Consider the following 12,262-nt stretch of genomic DNA (forward strand, 5'->3'; position numbering starts at 1 on the left):
TATTCTCAGCATGGCCGTCTGTTTTCGAACATTAACGTGAATGACTTCCCCTAGTTTTGAACTTGTGACCTAATTCAATACTCTTTGTCTGATTCCAAAGAAACTTTTTCTGATGAATAACAAATTATCTGTTGAAAACTGTCCGATTTTGTTGTTCTCATTAGACAGAAACATCTTATTTTAAACAAGAGTTATGTTTTGCGTAATTAGTCACAACCATATATGACGTCGCTTCATGAAAGACTCTTCACCTTGGTGTACCGCTAAAGTACACCAAAGGCTCGTATAATACAATTTTTATTCCTAATAGATGATATTGATGATACGGAAACACACTCGGTTAATAATCTCTATATACTGATATTGGAAGAAAATAACTGAGCACCTAAACTATTTAAGAATGACTAGCTGAAACCAGGGCCTAGAATGCAATACTTACTAAAGAGTGGGATTGCCTGATGGTTAAATGCTTCCCAAAATGGTACAATGTATGAAGCCCATTTCTACTGTCCCCCGAAGTAATATTGCTGGAATAGTGTTGAAAAGCGTCGTAAAATCCAGTAAAGGTTTAGTCTCTGCTGGACTCCATATATACTACCCATCAAAAGTTTAGACTCACTAGTGTAAATGTAGCCACTTACTTGTCCACTGTTCTAAACTAGCTTTTTGCAAAATATTCCATACTGTTTAAAGGTACTGTTTAGTTATGAACTGGTGTATTGTAAAACATATTCGTAACATTGAAAAGATTATTGTCATGAGTTCAGTAAATGATTAAAATCTGTGAAAATTGGCGAATTCTTAACAAAACTTTACACCAAAACGAATCTGTTCACATGCACGACATTTGCTCATGCCTTTCGCAATTTGAAGCATCATCCTTGTGCAATTCATCTGCATAAGGTTTTCAGTTGGTTCCCCCAAGTTGGTGGAGAAATTCATCTTCGATGTAACCACATACATATACATAACATATAGTGAGTGCTTTAAGTGAGTCTAAACTTTTGATGGGTAGTATATATTGAAAAGTAGCCCGAGTGAGATGGGACCCTGAAGTTGAGGAAAATCTAGACTTGCTTCTTTTCGTGCTTTTGCTTTACAATGCGTGCTGGAAGGAAGGAAAATTATTGTGGTTGAATGACTGCATATTAACTGCGTTGAGAGAGCTTCAACTGATCGAGCGAAAGGAGGTCACGTGACGGAGATAGCATAAAGCACTCATTCGGCTCAACATCGTGAAGTGCCGTGTCCGGCTTCTGCTGTATTGTCACTGAAGTATCTCGGACAGTCAAAGGGCAGCGTGGGGCATAGTGGTTACATCCCACCCGAATAAGGGTGAGTAGATTGTACGACTCGTGATTGGCCTTGGCAGAGTAATGAATCTGGTTTGGGTGCGTGTAATTTCCTGGGTTTATAATATCCATAGGCGGATCCAGAGGGGGGGTGCAGGGGTGCGCACCCCACCTTTTGTGCTGAAGGTTTGTTAAATGACCATTGAAACTCGGTGAAAATGAAGTGTGCACCCCCTCCTTTTCTCAATAGTGTGCACCTTTCAAAAAGCTGTATCCGCCCCTGATATCATATGCTACCATCTCAGGCAAAAGCCAAAGGGTGGGAAATTACCTTCAGGAGATTAAGAGAGAGCGTGAAGGTTAATTATCATATACATTTGTCACTTGTGTGTTAAAGTTAGTGTTATATAGGATGTGTATGTATGTATTGGTTGTTTTGGGTGGAGTTGCAGTGTTCATACTTGGCCGCGTCCTTGCGCCATTCACGTACTTCTAGCTCACTTCACAGGTATGGAAAGTAATACGATTTTGTTTTCGCTTTGCAACTCAATGTAATAAATAATATTAACTGACTGAAATCAAATTAACAAATCCGGAGCAGAACTCTAAAACCGTTCACTATTTCTTCACCAAACGTGGCGCATAGATTGGTCTAGTGGTGTACTGGTGCCTTTTGGTAGTTTTGGTTTTCTGAATTAAATATGTTTGGCGTTTCCATGGCAACAAGTTTGACTTAGACTGAAATTGGTGGTAGTGCTCTTTTCCGGAGCAGAACTCTAAAACCGTTCACTATTTCTTCACCAAACTTGGCACATAGATTGATCTGGTGGTGTACTGGTGCCTTTGGGTAGTTTTGGAATTCTGAATAAAATATTTTTGGCGTTTCCATGGCAACAAGTTTGACTTAGACTGAAATTGGTGGTAGTGCTCTTTTCCGGAGCAGAACTCTAAAACCGTTCACTATTTCTTCACCAAACTTGGCACATACATACATTGGTCTAGTGGTGTACTGGTGCCTTTTTGGTAGTTTTGGATTTCTGAATAAAATATTTTGGCGTTTCCATGGCAACAAGTTAGACTTAGACTGAAATTGGTGGTTGTGCTCTATTCCGTAGCAGAACTCTAAAACCGTTCACTATTTCTTCACCAAACTTGGCACATGGATTGGTCTGGTGGTGTACTGGTGCCTTTTGGTAGTTTTGGTATTCTGAATAAAATATTTTTGGCGTTTCCATGGCAACAAGTTTGACTTAGACTGAAATTGGTGGTTGTGCTCTATTCCGTAGCTGAACTCTAAAACCGTTCACTATTTCTTCACCAAACTTGGCACATAGATTGGTCTAGTGGTGTACTGGTGCCTTTTGGTAGTTTTGGTATTCTGAATTAAATATTTTTGGCGTTTCCATGGCAACAAGTTTGACTTAGACTGAAATTGGTGGTTGTGCTCTTTTCCGGAGCAGAACTCTAAAACCGTTCACTATTTCTTCACCAAACTTGGCACATGGATTGGTCTGGTGGTGTACTGGTGCCTTTTGGTAGTTTTGGTATTCTGAATAAAATATTTTTGGCGTTTCCATGGCAATAAGTTTGACTTAGATTGAAATTGGTGGTTGTGCTCTTTTCCGTAGCAGAACTCTAAAACCGTTCACTATTTCTTCACCAAACTTGGCACATACATACATCTGGTGGTGTACTGGTGCCTTTTGGTAGTTTTGGTATTCTGAATAAAATATTTTGGCGTTTCCATGGCAACAAGTTTGACTTAGACTGAAATTGGTGGTTGTGCTCTATTCCGTAGCTGAACTCTAAAACCGTTCACTATTTCTTCACCAAACTTGGCACATAGATTGGTCTAGTGGTGTACTGGTGCCTTTTGGTAGTTTTGGTATTCTGAATAAAATATTTTTGGCGTTTCCATGGCAACAAGTTTGACTTAGACTGAAATTGGTGGTTGTGCTCTTTTCCGTAGCAGAACTCTAAAACCGTTCACTATTTCTTCACCAAACTTGGCACATAGATTGGTCTGGTGGTGTACTGGTGCCTTTTGGTAGTTTTGGTATTCTGAATAAAATATTTTTGGCGTTTCCATGGCAACAAGTTTGACTTAGACTGAAATTGGTGGTAGTGTTCTTTTCCGGAGCTGAACTCTAAAACCGTTCACTATTTCTTCACCAAACTTGGCACATAGATTGGTCTGGTGGTGTACTGGTGCCTTTTGGTAGTTTTGGTATTCTGAATAAAATATTTTTGGCGTTTCCATGGCAACAAGTTTGACTTAGACTGAAATTGGTGGTAGTGCTCTTTTCCGGAGCAGAACTCTAAAACCGTTCACTATTTCTTCACCAAACTTGGCACATGGATTGGTCTAGTGGTGTACTGGTGCCTTTTGGTAGTTTTGGATTTCTGAATAAAATATTTTTGGCGTTTCCATGGCAACAAGTTTGACTTAGACTGAAATTGGTGGTAGTGCTCTTTTCCGAGCAGAACTCTAAACTCTTTCTTCACCAAACCGTTGGTGGTGTTATTTCTCTATTCCAATACGTTTCCATGGCAACAAGTTTGATAGATTGAAATTGGTGGTTGTGCTTTTCCGGAGCAGAAGTTCACTATTTCTTTGACCAAACTTGGCACATAGATTGGTCTAGTGGTGAACCTGCCTTTTGGTAGTTTTGGTATTCTGAATAAAATATTTTTGGCGTTTCCATGGCAACAAGTTTGACTTAGATTGAAATTGGTGGTTGTGCTCTTTTCCGTAGCAGAACTCTAAAACCGTTCACTATTTCTTCACCAAACTTGGCACATAGATTGGTCTGGTGGTGTACTGGTGCCTTTTGGTAGTTTTGGTATTCTGAATTAAATATTTTTGGCGTTTCCATGGCAACAAGTTTGACTTAGACTGAAATTGGTGGTAGTGCTCTTTTCCGGAGCAGAACTCTAAAACCGTTCACTATTTCTTCACCAAACTTGGCACATGGATTGGTCTGGTGGTGTACTGGTGCCTTTTGGTAGTTTTGGAATTCTGAATAAAATATTTTTGGCGTTTCCATGGCAACAAGTTTGACTTAGACTGAAATTGGTGGTAGTGTTCTTTTCCGGAGCAGAACTCTAAAACCGTTCACTATTTCTTCACCAAACTTGGCACATACATTGGTCTGGTGGTGTACTGGTGCCTTTTGGTAGTTTTGGTATTCTGAATAAAATATTTTTGGCGTTTCCATGGCAACAAGTTAGACTTAGACTGAAATTGGTGGTTGTGCTCTTTTCCGTAGCAGAACTCCAAAACCGTTCACTATTTCTTCACCAAACTTGGCACATGGATTGGTCTGGTGGTGTACTGGTGCCTTTTGGTAGTTTTGGTAGTTTTGGTATTCTGAATTAAATATTTTTGGCGTTTCCATGGCAACAAGTTAGACTTAGACTGAAACTTGTGGTTGTGCTCTATTCCGTAACTGAACTCAAAAACCGTTCACTATTTCTTCACCAAACGTGGAGCTTAGATTGGTCTAGTGGTGTACTGGTGCCTTTTGGTAGTTTTGGTATTCTGAATTAAATATTTTGGGCGTTTCCATGGCAACAAGTTTGACTTAGACTGAAATTGGTGGTTGTGCTCTTTTCCGTAGCAGAACTCTAAAACCGTTCACTATTTCTTCACCAAACTTGGCACATAGATTGGTCTAGTGGTGTGCTGGTGCCTTTTGGTAGTTTTGGATTTCTGAATAAAATATTTTTGGCGTTTCCATGGCAACAAGTTTGACTTAGACTGAAATTGGTGGTTGTGCTCTTTTCCGTAGCAGAACTCTAAAACCGTTCACTATTTCTTCACCAAACTTGGCACATACATACATCTGGTGGTGTACTGGTGCCTTTTGGTAGTTTTGGTATTCTGAATTAAATATTTTTGGCGTTTCCATGGCAACAAGTTTGACTTAGACTGAAATTGGTGGTTGTGCTCTTTTCCGGAGCAGAACTCTAAAACCGTTCACTATTTCTTCACCAAACTTGGCACATGGATTGGTCTGGTGGTGTACTGGTGCCTTTTGGTAGTTTTGGTATTCTGAATAAAATATTTTTGGCGTTTCCATGGCAACAAGTTTGACTTAGACTGAAATTGGTGGTAGTGCTCTTTTCCGGAGCAGAACTCTAAAACCGTTCACTATTTCTTCACCAAACTTGGCACATGGATTGGTCTAGTGGTGTACTGGTGCCTTTTGGGTAGTTTTGGATTTCTGAATTAAATATTTTCGGGCGTTTCCATGGCAACAAGTTTGATTTAGACTGAAATTGATGGTAGCGCTCTTTTCCGGAGCAGAACTCTAAAACCGTTCAATGTTTATTCACCAAACTTGGCACATAGATTGGTCTGGTGGTGTACTGGTGCCTTTTGGTAGTTTTTGGTATTCTGAATAAAATATGTTTGGTGTTTCCATGGCAACAAGTTTGACTTAGATTGAAATTGGTGGTTGTGCTCTTTTCCGTAGCAGAACTCTAAAACCGTTCACTATTTCTTCACCAAACTTGGCACATGGATTGGTCTAGTGGTGAACTGGTGCCTTTTGGTAGTTTTGGAATTCTGAATAAAATATTTTGGCGTTTCCATGGCAACAAGTTTGACTTAGACTGAAATTGGTGGTTGTGCTCTTTTCCGTAGCAGAACTCCAAAACCGTTAACTATTTCTTCACCAAACTTGGCACATGGATTGGTCTGGTGGTGTACTGGTGCCTTTTGGTAGTTTTGGTTTTTGGTTTCTGAATTAAATATTTTGGGCGTTCCATGGCAACAAGTTTGACTTAGATTGAAATTGGTGGTTGTGCTCTTTTCCGGAGCAGAACTCTAAAACCGTTTTCTATTTCTTCACCAAACTTGGCACATGGATTGGTCTGGTGGTGTACTGGTGCCTTTGGTAGTTTTGGATTTCTGAATTAAATATTTTGGGCGTTTCCATGGCAACAAGTTTGACTTAGACTGAAATTGGTGGTTGTGCTCTCTTTCCGGAGCTGAACTCTAAAAACCGTTCACTATTTCTTCACCAATCTTGGCACATAGGATTGGTCTGGTGGTGTGTGGTGCCTTTTGGTAGTTTTGGTATTCTGAGTTAAATATTTTGGCATTTCCATGACAATAAGTTTGACTTAGATTGAAATTGGTGGTTGTGCTCCTTTCCGTAGCAGAACTGCATTACATCTTGGTGAACTGGTGCCTTTTCGGTAGTTTTGGTATTCTGAATAAAATATTTTTCAGCGTTTCCATGGCAATAAGTTTGACTTAGACTGAAATTGGTTTGGTTGTGCTCTTTTCCGGAGCAGAACTCTAAAACCGTTCACTATTTCTTGACCAATCTTGGCACATGGATTGGTCTGGTGGTGTGCTGGTGCCTTTTGGTAGTTTTGGTATTCTGAGTAAAATATTTTGGGCATTTCCATGACAATAAGTTTGACTTAGATTGAAATTGGTGGTAGTGCTCTTTTCCGGAGCAGAACTCTAAAACCGTTCACTATTTCTTCACCAAACTTGGCACATACATTGGTCTAGTGGTGTACTGGTGCCTTTTGGGTGGTAGTTTTGGATTTCTGAATTAAATATTTTTGGCGTTTCCATGGCAACAAGTTTGACTTAGACTTGAAATTGGTGGGTAGTGCTCTTTTCCGAGCAGAACTCTAAAACCGTTCACTATTTCTTCACCAAACTTGGCACATAGATTGGTCTGGTGGTGTACTGGTGCCTCTTGGTAGTTTTGGTATTCTGAATAAAATATGTTTGGTGTTTCCATGGCAACAAGTTTGACTTAGATTGAAATTGGTGGTAGTGCTCTTTTCCGGAGCAGAACTCTAAAACCGTTCACTATTTCTTCACCAAACTTGGCACATGGATTGGTCTGGTGGTGTGCTGGTGCCTTTTGGTAGTTTTGGTATTCTGAATTGAATATTTTGGGCGTTTCCATGGCAACAAGTCAGACTCAGACTGAAACTGGTGGTAGTGTTCTTTTCCGGAGCTGAACTCTAAAACCGTTAACTATCTCTTCACCAAACTTGGCACATGGATTGGTCTGGTGGTGTACTGGTGCCTTTTGGTAGTTTTGGTAGTTTTGGTATTCTGAATTAAATATTTTGGGCGTTTCCATGACAACAAGTTTGACTTAGACTGAAATTGGTGGTTGTGCTCTTTTCCGGAGCAGAACTCTAAAACCGTTCACTATTTCTTCACCAAACTTGGCACATGGATTGGTCTGGTGGTGTGCTGGTGCCTTTTGGTAGTTTTGGTATTCTGAATTAAATATTTTGGGCGTTTCCATGACAACAAGTTTGACTTAGATTGAAATTGGTGGTAGTGCTCTTTTCCGTAGCAGAACTCTAAAACCGTTCACTATTTCTTCACCAAACTTGGCACATGGATTGGTCTAGTGGTGTACTGGTGCCTTTTGGGTAGTTTTGGATTTCTGAATTAAATATTTTCGGGCGTTTCCATGGCAACAAGTTTGATTTAGACTGAAATTGATGGTAGCGCTCTTTTCCGGAGCAGAACTCTAAAACCGTTCAATGTTTATTCACCAAACTTGGCACATATATACATCTGGTGGTGTGCTGATGCCTCTTGGTAGTTTTGGTATTCTGAATAAAATATGTTTGGTGTTTCCATGGCAACAAGTTTGACTTAGATTGAAATTGGTGGTAGTGCTCTTTTCCGGAGCAGAACTCTAAAACCGTTCACTATTTCTTCACCAAACTTGGCACATGGATTGGTCTGGTGGTGTACTGGTGCCTTTTGGTAGTTTTGGTATTCTGAATTAAATATTTTGGGCGTTTCCATGGCAACAAGTCAGACTCAGACTGAAACTGGTGGTAGTGTTCTTTTCCGGAGCAGAACTCTAAAACCGTTCACTATTTCTTCACCAAACTTGGCACATGGATTGGTCTAGTGGTGAACTGGTGCCTTTTGGTAGTTTTGGAATTCTGAATAAAATATTTTGGCGTTTCCATGGCAACAAGTTTGACTTAGACTGAAATTGGTGGTTGTGCTCTTTTCCGTAGCAGAACTCCAAAACCGTTAACTATTTCTTCACCAAACTTGGCACATGGATTGGTCTGGTGGTGTACTGGTTCCTTTTGGTAGTTTTGGTAGTTTTTGTATTCTGAATTAAATATTTTGGCGTTTCCATGGCAACAAGTTAGACTCAGACTGAAACTTGTGGTTGTGCTCTATTCCGTAACTGAACTCAAAAACAGTTAACTATTTCTCCACCAAACTTGGCACATGGATTGGTCTAGTGGTGTACTGGTGCCTTTTGGTAGTTTTGGTATTCTGAATAAAATATTTTGGCATTTCCATGGCAACAAGTTTGACTTAGACTGAAATTGGTGGTAGTGCTCTTTTCCGGAGCAGAACTCTAAAACCGTTCACTATTTCTTCACCAAACTTGGCACATGGATTGGTCTGGTGGTGTACTGGTGCCTTTTGGTAGTTTTGGTATTCTGAGTAAAATATTTTGGGCATTTCCATGACAATAAGTTTGACTTAGATTGAAATTGGTGGTAGTGCTCTTTTCCGGAGCAGAACTCCAAAACCGTTCACTATTTCTTCACCAAACTTGGCACATGGATTGGTCTAGTGGTGTACTGGTGCCTTTTGGGTAGTTTTGGATTTCTGAATTAAATATTTTCGGGCGTTTCCATGGCAACAAGTTTGATTTAGACTGAAATTGATGGTAGCGCTCTTTTCCGGAGCAGAACTCTAAAACCGTTCAATGTTTATTCACCAAACTTGGCACATATATACATCTGTGGCCGTATGCATATGTCGGGCGTAAAATCTAGTCCGGGCGTAAGTAAAATGTGCGCCCGGACGTAACGTAAACCGGTATGCACATATTAGACGTAGTTAAAGTTACGCCAGTCGTAGCGCTCTATATTTACGCCACCTACCCAGCAGGCGTAAGCCAGGCGTAGCCTTGTAATGGCGGCACTGGATGCCGAGTTTTTTATCAGGCGCACATTTTCAAAAATTTGTAAAAGTGAACGTTGTGCGAGAATTGCGCTCGCGTGGTCCTGGATCTACGTACGGCTATAAAATTACACAGAAATGTAGAATATTTAATTTCATATCCGTTGGTATAAATATAAGTGCGACTCCCCCGGCGGTTTGAGAAATAGACACTGCTAAATGTTGTCTAAAATTGAAACTGTCAATTTCTCCGCTTTTTGTCGTGCACCGATAAAAGCAATCTGCTACGATTTTTTTAATCTGTCATCTTTACAGAAAGTGTGAGCGAAGAAAATACAGCCTGATATCTGAACGACATAAGTGTATATGAATTGGGTTTATGTGCTAATGCATAACGTTAGACGCTCAACATTAAAAATGACTCGCAATAAATGTCAAAAAATGGATTTTCTTCTATGACGTCAAACGACGACAGAGAGGTCATACACGCAGTGATCGAAATAACGGGCTGCCCGCCTGCCCGAGGCTGGCAACTTTCGTGTCGGGCTGCCTGAAAAAGTCTCCGCAAGCCCGATTGTCTGGCTGATATTTTTAAATACCTCCCTTTTGGAGGCTTAGTATGATATAACAGGCGAGAAGATATATTTGATTCGGGTATCGCTCTAAACTTTCGCTATTAAAATTTTTCAGAAAATATATCATTTTGATGATGTAAACCGATAAGGGGAATTGCAAGTGTAACAGGCTCTTTTCAAATGTCACAGGCTGGGGATGTGACAGAGGATTTAATTTCATGCTTGTTGTTTTTAATTTGCTGAATTAATTCACATTTAAAACAATGATAAATGCAATTTATGAGTCATAAATGCGGGCAGGCAACTTTCAAGACGGGCAGGCAACATTTATTGGTCACCTGCCCACTGGTTGAGTTTAAATATTATTTCGATCACTGCATTTCAGATACTGAAGTATCTACCTGCCGGCTCCATATCTATTACATGTAACGATGTTTCCTTGGTATTCAAATGCTGCCACTGCTGCCATGTTTTATTGCAATGACCTACCTTCCAGCGAAAGTAATCAGTCTGGCACTTTCGGTAACGGCTTTATATAACTGAGCTTACAAATGTGCAATAATAACATATTGATGAGGACGAATAAGCGAACACATGACAGTGCAAATGTTCCCATATCATTGTCAACGTTTCTTCCCGCTTTCTACTGCACTGTGGGTGAGCATCTGGAAATATATAAAGGAACATTTGTACTTTTTTGGAACACATAGAAGTACAAGTGTTCCAATATCAGTGTCCAGTTTTCTTCGCGTGCTTTGTACTGCGCAGTGGTTGGAAATCTGGAAATAAATAAAGGAAGACTTGTACTTTCTTGTGTGCCGTTATTCGTGTCCATCAGTATATTTTAAATCTACATTGTACGCTGTATCTCCCGCTGTCTCAAAAACTACTAAGGACAAAGATGTTTACGGAGTTCCCTAAGGACATTAATCACACAAGGGTGCTGCAGTAAAGGTAATATACCCAGTTAATACTGCCACTAATTGTCCATTTGGTCGTACGTCAAGGTTGATATCAGCTTGACGCATATACAACGTATTAACCGAGCCCATGCGGACATCGCCTTAATAAATAGGGTATAGAGTAAACACATTGTGCAGGCTGTAGCTCTCAGAACAAAACAACACTGACAAACAAAACGACCATATATAATAAACAATCATGATTCCACCACCAATTTCAATACGCTCTTGATTCTGCTGTTTTATGACACCAACATGATGTTCAAATCATGCACTTTCCTATTCTGACATGTACCATGTGTTCCCCTGCTATTCAGGTGAAAACTTGACCTGTCTTTGCATGTGTTTGTGACGGGTCACTGCCACCGCGGGGCAAGGTATCATCGCTAAACTGACTGAGTTTGGTTTTACGCCGCTTTTAGCAATATTCCAGCAACATCACGGCGGGGGACACCAGAAATGGGCTTCACACATTGTACCCATGTGGGGATTCGAACCCGGGTCTTCGGCGTGTATCATCGCTAAAGGAAAGCACTCGATGAGATATGTAATGAATAATGACCCTGTTGTTTATGTTAACTATTCAAAAGCAAATTTAAACTAAATAAAATCGCAGGTGCAATGTACAATTGTTTGACCGAATCTGCCCCATATAGTGTCTCCGTCATATACGATTCACGGTAAGCGCACACATGCACATATACTCACACAACGCCTACGCTGAGGGAGGCTCAGAAATCATTGTGCACTCAAATTGTATCGTTGCTACTGGTGGTGCTTGTCCGAGACACATGGTCACGAACATACACTTCTCAAAAAATAGCATGAGCGCATTGTTACTGACAACGTAAATTACAAACAGTGATATGGGATGCCAAGAATATCTAACCTATTTCCCATGCAGAGTTGCGTCCCTTACACGTCATTGGATGCACTGGACCAGATTCGCCAAGGTTAGAATCCTTAGCTTTTAGCTTCATACCCTTGCTCCTGGTAATCATATGGACCTGCAGCACTTCAGAACGTCTCCCACATCAAATTAATACGTTATGATATATCTAATACTGTATGATACATCGGGCAAAACAACATCAAACTAAACTCATTCACTGATTGATATTAATCTTATCTTACATGGCAATGCAGGTCTCCCAATCACTGAAAACCAGAATGTTTTTAAATATGTACATATCTATATCTCTCACACAAAACACTTTCTCAGTTAACTTCTGTTGCACATCCTACTCTTTGTGTGTCACTTGTGTACTTTGTTGTAAGATGAATTGTGTATTAATCTGGAGAGGGCTCTAAGTTGGATAACTTGTGCCCAATCCTTTTCTTGAATGAATAAAATATGTTTAAAACAAACTCATTCACTCACGTAGTTCATTCAGGTTAATTATTATTTCAGAAGCATATAACATAATGCAAATATGAAAATAAGAATAATGATGTCCATACAACATTACCTAACTTGCAAGAATACCTTCTTGTTAT

This window comes from Haliotis rubra, unplaced genomic scaffold, assembly GCF_003918875.1.
Source record: "Haliotis rubra isolate DU_JTF1 unplaced genomic scaffold, ASM391887v1 Scf137, whole genome shotgun sequence".
Classification (NCBI taxonomy): Eukaryota; Metazoa; Mollusca; class Gastropoda; order Lepetellida; family Haliotidae; genus Haliotis; species Haliotis rubra.